The 10,045-nt window shown below is 36.1% G+C and overlaps 1 pseudogene; it reads right to left on the bottom strand.

The window, feature by feature from the left end:
* Positions 1 to 194: 194 nt before the first annotated feature.
* LOC131786395 (uncharacterized) lies at positions 195 to 9,699 on the bottom strand (annotated as a pseudogene).
* Positions 9,700 to 10,045: the final 346 nt, after the last annotated feature.

The following is a 10,045-nucleotide window of genomic DNA, read 5'->3' as shown; positions in this document are numbered from 1 at the left end:
AAACTCTTATTCGAACGTACCCGATGCCCATCTGATTGCCCTTTGATTCAGAGACATCAATTTTGTCGAAGTTCTCGTTAGGCTGAAAGCAAAACTTGGAATCCAAACATTGCCCCAAGCAATTGCAAAACTCACCAAAATTTGCATGTCAAACTTGATCCAAAAATAGAACTTGTTATACTGAAAAGCGGATACAACGTTACCTTTTGTTTTATTGGTGTAAGATCAAAGATATAACTGTATAAATCAAACACGAAATTCAAAACTTTAAATCTTTATACTTTTACACGAATATATTTTCAAAGGCTTTAACATTTTTTTCCGGTCCAATAATTTGTTGTGTTCGTCTTCCATATGTGAGCTCACGAGACCTTGGTCATAGACTGTTTACCTCTGATGGTTTGAGAAGTCCATGCGATGCAATTACCTCCTCGTTTGCGAACAATTTTACTGGCTGACGCCAAAAGAGAATGTAGGCATGTCTTGACTGACCTTTGTTTCTTGCCACCCTAAAATTTGCTAGTTCCCAGTCTTTTTGCGCGGCCGAGGGTTTCGCGAGAGATTAGCACTATATTGACAAAGGGAACGATGAGAAACGAACGAAAATCTTTTTACAGGCGGACCTCTCGAGCACTACCTAAATATCTAAAATAAGAGAGACAACTAAGAACGAGTCAGCCTCAGAATGGCATAGGATCATTCGCACTTTCCCAGCAGACAACATCATTTATACCCAGTGCAGGGCGAGTTACTAACGGGTCCATTCTTCCATCATACAAACCGAACACACCTCCTGTTGGAAAATCAGACACACCCTATCAGACGTGTGCGAAATTCGCATGAAAATGTTACAAATCAGGTCTCGCCATTTTCAAAGGATTGGTAACACCATCCTCTGAGCAAAAATATGAAAGTTTATCACCTGTGGATGTTGTCGTATTCAGTCTTCCAACAAAAGATATATCTTATCAGAATTCTTGGTTTGTTGTATCGGTAACTATTTTTACGAGTTGTGACATATTTTGTCGATCAAGCAGGGCGAGTCCAAACACAAACTATGAGTAAAAATACCCAGCGATACTACACACCAAAACGTCTCATAAGTTATTGCCCAACTGCTTTATTTCATGGGCAAAAAGTGGGAAAAGCGACGCAAATAGAGAAGTGCAGCACGTGCAGCCAACCGATTATACAAGTTTTTTTACAGTACAAAATAACCAAATGTACAATATCACAGGAAATTTTTTACTAGATTCGCGCGTTAATTGTACTCTACTGAGTGCAATTGAAAAATAATGAGCAATTATTGGATGAGGTTGAGCACAATATCATAAATTAGCAATGCCGGGGTCTGAGTTATCTGCCGAAGCCGAAAGCCGAGGCAGATAACACAGATGCCAGGTTTGATAATTTATAATATCATGCTGCAACCAAATTCAATAACTGATTTATCATTTATTTTTTGAAACAATTTGCTAAAGAAGAATCTTCTCTCTGATTTTGCAAGAGTTTGAGAACACTACACGGACGAAGGGCTTGGACACTAGGCAGAATTTAAACGCGACACGAGAAACCAATATCTGCTATTGTATATCGAATGTATGCTCTCGACCAATCAGTCTTCATAGTAAGTCTAACGTATAATAATTTTGCTTCCACGCGAAAGAAAGTACATACCACATGCAACCATAGTACATGTCACGGACCACTGATACTTCTAGAGGGATCAAAAATGGGATCTCAAGGTTGCAATTTACCTACCTGGTTGAGAAAAATATCATGGTATGTACAATTATTTACCAAAGCCGATAGCCAAGTTCAGTAATCGTTTTTTTCCTCTTTTTCATTTGATTAATGAGTTTCGTTTTCCACATCATTTCCCAAAATCACTCGTTGACAACTTAAGGTGATGTACCTTTTTCCTTCAGGCTGACAAGCGCACAACCACGCATGAGCAGAATATCATTGCAGGGAAATCGCATTTCCAAGAGATTACCTTTGAGAAACCATTATTTTCAAGGTATGCAGGCTCTTAGCCATAGGGAAGGAAGTATTTATCACTGATGATGTTGATAAATTGTACTCACCAGTATGAATATAAAGTATTCTGTGACCCTTAAATCGCCCTGGGTTGGTGTTCATCTCGTTTAGCATTCCTCTAATGGCTTTGACGTTGTACACGGGGTCCACCATAATTCCAGTTGTTCTGGATATCTCCACAATGTCCTCTTCATTAACAGATACAAAGATTTCAGGGTTCGTAAGAAGCGAATTCAAATGCAAATGGTTAAGAAAAATTTAAATCATGTTTTTATTTGGTAATCAAGCAATTTCGAATGTATTTTGGAATAAATAAGGAATAAATAAGCAATAAATTATAATAATTATGGATATAATTATCCATTATCATTGTCTTGCACAAACCTTAGGTAAAGAGGGGGGGAGGGGTGGGGGCAGGTAAACTTTGAGGTCTGAAACATCATTGAGTGATCATTCCTTCTAAATTGTAAAACAGATACACTGATCGCTTGTTAACAGAGTACATATAATTTTAACTTTCAGCCATAAAATTTCAGCTTTTAATTCGCACTGAAATAAATCAACATGCTGTCAGCCAGAGAGCATTCTGAAAACAAATTTTCCTTGTTTGGCGTTAGTACAGGATCAGAAAGAAGTGAGGGGCAAACTTTTTTTCATATTTTCGAGTTTTGTAAAGGTTATTTACTAATAGATAGAAATAACTCTTTTCAACTTGCATGTCATTTCAGTACCAAAATAAGCAGGTTATTATTTAATATATTATGTAGAAGACTACAAGAAACCCATCCTTTTGTGCAAAGTCTATAAAAGTTGTGTGACTCAAAAAGGAAAAAAAAGAGTGAAGAAAAGTTAGTGCGCTGCTGGGAGCTTACATCAATTTTTAAATTTTTTTTTTTTTAATTTGCCTGACAGACATCTCCAAAAAGGAGGGACTGCTTGTAGTCTAATTATGAAGAAACCAAAATCTGCAAAATTATTTGTATAAACACCAACCTAACTCTTCTTCAGTGGATTTTCCATAGCCCTTTCCTTTGTATCCATCAATAATATCAATTAACTCTTCTGCTTGAACATCTAGTCCACCTATTTGAAGGTCTTCATTGATTTTCTGGTAAAAATATGCTGCATCATCACACACGTTCACTGCATGACACCTGTGAATAAATGACAATGATGTTACTATTAAAGGTCTCAATTAGTCTCCAGTGTTCAAAGAAAATAAGAGAAAAATTCTAGAAAGATTTAAAGGCCTGTGAGAAATTCTCCAGAACCACAATCTCTTTGTCTAAAGTCTTAAGCATGTATAGCTTAGGTAGTTGCAGAAATTTTTTATCAGCCTATAGGTTGAGAATAAAGCTTTTTCATAACATTCATGAAATAGTTTGTCAGGGGTTCTTGAAAGGTGATATAGCATTTCAATGGAAACTATAACAAAATACTCTAATGTGATTGGTCATCATCAGCCCAATTTAAGCATAAATAGGACATTGTATGTGTCATGCTTCTGTCTGAACAGTGTAATAGAACAGTTGATGCATCATGCCTGTATGAGTCGATAGCATGTGTCATGTGCACATCTTGTTATGAAAATGCACAACCAATACATCCAGTTTCTTTCTCAAATTGTCATAGTTTTGATAAATTGGTAACAGGACTTAGTGTTAACATTAATATAACTGACTCCCACTTCACAGTCATCTGATTGTATTAATCACTTTTAAGATAACAGACCGAATTGAATTCCACTCAGTCCTATTATTACTATTATTATTATTATTATTATTATTTTTCCTAAGACCAGTAAATCCCTGGATGTAAATTTAACGAAAAAATTTTACAAAATCAAACCCTTTAGATGAAGAAAAGCAATGGTGGCAGTGGTGCCATAAATGATTGCAGAGCTCTGTATATGCAGGCCTCCTGAGATGCAAACAGCAAGAAGAAAAGAAGACAAAGAGTGCTGGTCAAATGACAAAATCCTTAATGACTAAGTGGGGACAAGCCAGACTGGAAAATATTTGGCTCCTGGTCATAATGAACAGATTAGTCAGAGAAAGGGTCTATATGTCATGACCTTGAGCCAGATTTTTTCTTGTCCAGCCCTCCCACACACAGTCAAGAAAGAAAATATCAATATTTTTATTTAGAGCTTACTTGAGTTTTGATCCTGTTAAATAGTTACCAATGGCAATTCCTGATGCACTTCCACCACTGCCAACTGTAACAACAACGTCATCAAAATTCTTCAGCACATTCTGAAACAAACAAAGCCAGCTTTTTGACAGATATCCGGAATAAAATATTTTAACAAACAGGCTTTTGTGTGATCAGTGTTTAACTGCATTCATCACCTCATGGCCAGAAATGCACAAAATGAGCACACGATGCAGAAAAAGCTTGTAATTTTACCTGATCTATCATTTCTTGAAATGCTGTTAAGTAACCAAACATCCCCATGTAAGAGGAGCCTCCAACTTCAATCAGATAAGCTGATGAGCCCTGTTCTTTCCTGAAAAAAAAGCAAACAAAGTCAGTAGGAAGGAACTTCAACATCTACAAACATGCCTTGGCATACATGCTGGGTTTTCATTGAGAAACAGAAGTAGGTGAGGCAGGTAAGTAAGCAAGTAATTTGAGGAGAATACTCTCCATATCTGGGTCAAAAATAACCTAGCCCATCAAAACTTAGTTCAAGAATTCTCCAATATCTGCTGCCTTCTCTACTCACTGCATAATAATTATAATAACAACTCTCTTGAGTTTTCCTAGCATTTCCCCAGAGTCATACAAAAGAGCAGAATCTATTGGTCTCCTGAGTGGTTTATATAACCTCCTGGCCAACAAGAAATAGGGAATGCCAAGAAAACATTTACCTTCATTACAAATTAATTACTTTTGTGTTTTATTCCCCAAGAGTGATTAAGCAACTAATTTCTCCAAACAGTATCATCCCTAATTTACACATTAAATTCACATGAGTAAAGGAAATGATCATCAACTACAGAAGCTCTCAGGCAATCAGTGATTATAAATATAAGATAAATGTATAGAGAAGAGCATAGAGAACATGTATACTGATGTTAGGGTGTAAAGGCTTAACAGAAGAAGATGTGTCTGATTTGCTAAACCTTTCACTCCCAAGATCTTATCAATAATTCTCTTTACTGTAATGTGTGCCACACAACTCTTTTGAAGTTAGTTCGGAGAATTTTGTATTGTTCAAACTAATAATTCCTTAATTGATACTTTTCTTAAAGAATGCTTTAAGAGGCTTAAAGAATGGTTGACCTGTTTTATTCATTCCTCTGTTTCTTTTTCACCTGTGTTTTTCTTCACTAATGATTTATTAAACTATTTATTATTTGTTCATTCATATTGGGCTTCTTACATTTGTCTTCTTCTTACTTTGTCCCAGTCTTCTGCCAAGAAGACTGGGACAAAGCAGTAAATTATCAAACTAAGGGGAAAGGGAGTGGGTTCAATCCACCATAGTCCATTTTACAAGTGTGTGCTTGGTTGCCAAGCCTTTCAATAGGAGTGAGACTAAGGGTGACCATGTTATGATATAAACCTTGCTGCTTTTCAAATGTAAATTGCTTTGTTGTTAAGCTAACAAGGTACTGGTCTCTATCACAACAAGGTCACCTACAGCCTCACTTCAAATCAAAGGCTTGGCAACTAAATACAGAACTGTAAAAAGGCCTAAACTTCTCAAGATTTCTGACATTCTAAGATTAGCACCTAAAAGGCTGCATTGTAGATATGACTCAATTTTCAATTCCTTTAACCCTTTTACTCCCATAAGTGACCAAGACAGAATTTCTCCTTACAATATGAATACAATATCAAGCAGGCAGGTGATGAGAATAGAGAAGAATATCAATCATGGGATTATTAGTTGATCCAATACCAAATTCTCTGAACTAACATCATAAGAATTGTATGGCAGATAGTAAGGAGAATTTCTAATCAGATCTTGGGAGTGAAAGGGTTAAAAGGAACCAACTTGAGAGCCAATAGCAGCTCCTGAAATATTTTTGCTTGCCTTCATGTTTCAGAAGATGCACTAAGGTGGTGGCCATCATGATTTTCATCAGTTTACACCCCAAAGATGGTACTGTTCAACTAAAATGTCCCAGGCATTACAGTAAATTCATGCAGTTTTTTTAAGCCTTTCAAGCAAGTTTTGCCAGTGAGATCTATCCCTGCAACTAAACCTGTTACTAGTAAATTAATACACAGTCAATTCCACTGTAAAATGGCTGCAACACAAATTTCTTCAAAAGAATTGCAATATTTTTATTGGCAATTATAATACAATAAGCTGGTCCATTACTGTCACTTAGAGACAGCTCTGTTTAAAAGTAAAGCCTAATGTCAGTTTGAGGTAGATTACTTTTAATGATTGCAACCATAGTAGTGCCAACTTGCTAGGTTTTACAGTTCTCTGATCTTTCACTTAAAGTTTTTCAGACACTTTCTCCGTCATTTGTTTAAGGCCAGATTTGTATTGAAGCTGAGGAGCAACAATAATTTGACTTCCAACTTATTTGTTTAAAAACAGGTTTCCTTCACAACCAATATCCGTGGTCTGCATGAAGAAAAAAAGATCAAATGAAAGTTTCAATAAGTTTATTAACTTTCTTAGAGTTTCGCCATCTATGTAAGGCAAAATTGGTGCCTTTTATCTCTGAAATGAGCAACAACAACAGTTTTTTCTGTCTGGTTCACATCTCAAAGAAATATCTGCTCAGCTATAGCATGTAACAGTGTAGTTGTGAATCTTGTCATCTCATCTTCATATGAGTCCACTGTTCAATGCAGTGTGAGGAGCTTCTATTTCACAAACAGATTCCATCTTTTGCAAATAAAAAAACAAAGTTTGTAGGTTTTGAGCTTGGTAAAGAAATATAGAAAGATGTTTTTTCATCTTGTTGTGAGTGTGGGAAAAGAAAAAGTTCTGAGATTCCATGTTGTTGTGTGTTTGTTGAGTTGTAGTTGGTAATAGATCACATGGGTGCCACTCTTTGTCTGATTAATCATAACTTGTGCTTAGGGGTAACAGATCTTTGATCATGACTCAAGCTGCATAAAATCTTCTGCATCAGTTCTTTCTTAAAAAGTTAAGAGTAAATCAAATACTTGCCTGTTCAGGACTTCTTAAGAACAAGTAACAATCCAAACCAAGTTGTCTTGCAGCAACTGCAGTGCTTCTACAATGATTGGACTGGATTCCACCACAAGTAAGTAAATATTGTGTCACACTTCTTGTCCAGGGCATCAGCCAACAAAAACTCCAGCTTACAAACCTAAAACAATATTGGCATAGCTGAATGAGACAGGCACAATTTAAGGTTACTCAGCAGTTAGGATGTGCTTAACCTTTTACACACTCAAATCAGTATACATATTCTCCATACTGTTCTGTATACATTTCCTAAGGTGCTGGCAAGGAGAATTTGTCTAACAGTCGAGAGCTTCTTAAGTAGATGATCATTTGCTTTATTCCCATGACCTTAATATGTAATCAAGGCGTGATTTGTAAGGAGAAATTAGATACTAGTCACTGAAAGGGTTAGTAAGAAAAAGGTATGAGATGACTTTGACCACAGATACAGACACAATACTCAGATGATAGCAAGGTAATGTTATATTACTGTCACTTGCATTAGAACTGCTATACTCTCTTTTGCATTTGTTTTAGCACAACAGCAGCTTCCACATTGCAATATTTTCAAACAATAGTGCTCATTCACAAATTTTCATTGCTCACATGCAAAATTCTAAGTTGAACCATCTTCAGCTGTCTCTTGATTGAGACCCTCAGCTATTCAAAAAATATCATAAGCTGTAAAGACTTAAATTTGAGAGAATAAAAACTCGAAAACCAAAGTAGCAGTCACTGTAAAAAAAATGTCTGTACCCTCAAAAAAGGCTGGCAAAAATGTAGCCCCTGTGAGCCTCCTCTCTCTTTGGTGTGAGCAGTTTAATTAGTACATAACACATTTATTCAAATGAACGCTACCCTTGAATAAATGCAGCATCATGATGTGATCAACACTTCAATCACAGTTGGAAATTTTGAGTGAACCAGACACATCCTTTTGAATGTACCAGTTCTGATGCAAATTGGGAATCTTAGAATGATATAAATAATACTCTTAGACAAGCATTAAAACATTAAAATGGTCAGTTACCATACTATTGTTTGCAAGAAACAAATTGGATATTTAATAAACACTGCCCTTGTATAAACACCGCCCTAGAAGAAACACTACCCTAGAATAAACGCCAAACTTGAATTATGAAAAATTTAATAAACCCTGGTGTGTTTGAGTAAATATGGTTAGTGTCATCTTCCACTGACTTGCACAGTCAGTGGATACCAAACCGACTGTTGTCTTGTTTTCCTACTGAACTTAAAAAAGAGTTCTTCTTTAAACCACAGGCATTCCAAATAAATTTTGCAACCTCTTGCCTGGATCTCCTGTGACTGCACCAACCTATAAGGTTCATCTTACTAAGCTCACTTATTTTTCATGAAGTTAATGCCACATCTTAATATTAATTTTATTAATCAAAAATGTGATCAAGAACTGACTTTCTAAGATGTGTACCTTGTTTCCAGACAGAGTGCTTCCTGTCATGTCATCCCTTTTAATAAATAATGAAAACTCTCTTGGGAGACTGGGAAGATTCCACTGATGTATTGGAGTATCATGCTGAGCAAGCCACAAAACAAAAATACTTAAAGTTCGATCAGAACCACTTAAAAGAGAACAGATTAAAATTGTAGATGTTCAGATCTACAATAGATCTTTCCTTGTTAACATAAATTCTTCCATGGCCTACAAAAATGTTTAAGATCCAAGTGCCAAAGGTTTTAGATAATAAACTTGATATTACTTTCAGAACCACTTAAAAGAGAACAGATTAAAATTGTATATGTTCCAATCTGCAATAGATCTTTCCTTGTTAACATAAACTCTTCCATGGCCTACAAAAATGTTTAAGTTCCAAGTACCAGAGTTTTTAGACAATAAACTTGATATTACTTTCAGAACCACTTATAAGAGAACAGATTAAAATTGTACATGCTTCGATCTACAATCATCGGCAGAAATATTGGACAAAATGGCGGCCGCGCTTGCGTATTTCGTCCATAATGGCGTCCAAATAATATAAGAAACTGTATGGAAATTTGTAAAATTTTTAAAATATGACAATCAGGAGCTCATGGTCCCGTTTGCTCTCGATCGAGACATATTCAGTTCTGATTCTGCTATTCATAAAACCTCACAGGGACTCGATAAATAAAAACCACTTACTTCCCGAGCCAGTTCTTTTGTCATTGATCATTGACCTAGGTCGCCATACAGTTCTTCAAAATCCGTCTTTCTCCATCCCAAACACTTGCCTATTACAGGGAAGTGCATCAATAAAGTCAACTGCTCTCGATCGAATTGACTGCTACAGAGTTCGAAGCGTCCAAATATCTTGTAAAATTGCCATTTCCTCCCATCAAAAAACTTCCCAACGCGCCAGAATATCCCTTATTTTCCATGTTGAGTAAGTGACAAGACGCCATGTTGAAAACTATGACTGAAATAGTTAAACAAGAGCAACGCTTATCTTCGAATCGTCGGCCATATTTGTTTATGTTCTTGCAGGGAAATAAATTAGTTCTCAGGTCCTTTTCGGAATAAAAATATGCCAGGCATTAGATGCAAATTTAGTAGTCTTAGCGCGAAAATTAAATTAAAGCAAATCAAAATTCTGACATCATGTCATCGCTCTGCCTCGAAAAATCCCAAAGATTTACTTGCAGGTCTTCTTTTCTTTTTCTTTTCATCAAATAGAAGATCTGTGGTGCTTAAATTGTACAACTCATGGTACGAAACACTCTTCTTTGCAGATCGAGCCGTGATTTGACGGAAACTGTTAATTGCAACTCTATTGTGTGGTCTTCTTTGTTTTTATTCTTCCAGCTTGGTCCTGACGCAAT

This window comes from Pocillopora verrucosa, chromosome 6, assembly GCF_036669915.1.
Source record: "Pocillopora verrucosa isolate sample1 chromosome 6, ASM3666991v2, whole genome shotgun sequence".
NCBI lineage: Eukaryota > Metazoa > Cnidaria > Anthozoa > Scleractinia > Pocilloporidae > Pocillopora > Pocillopora verrucosa.
This window is presented reverse-complemented; position numbering and strand designations above follow the sequence as displayed.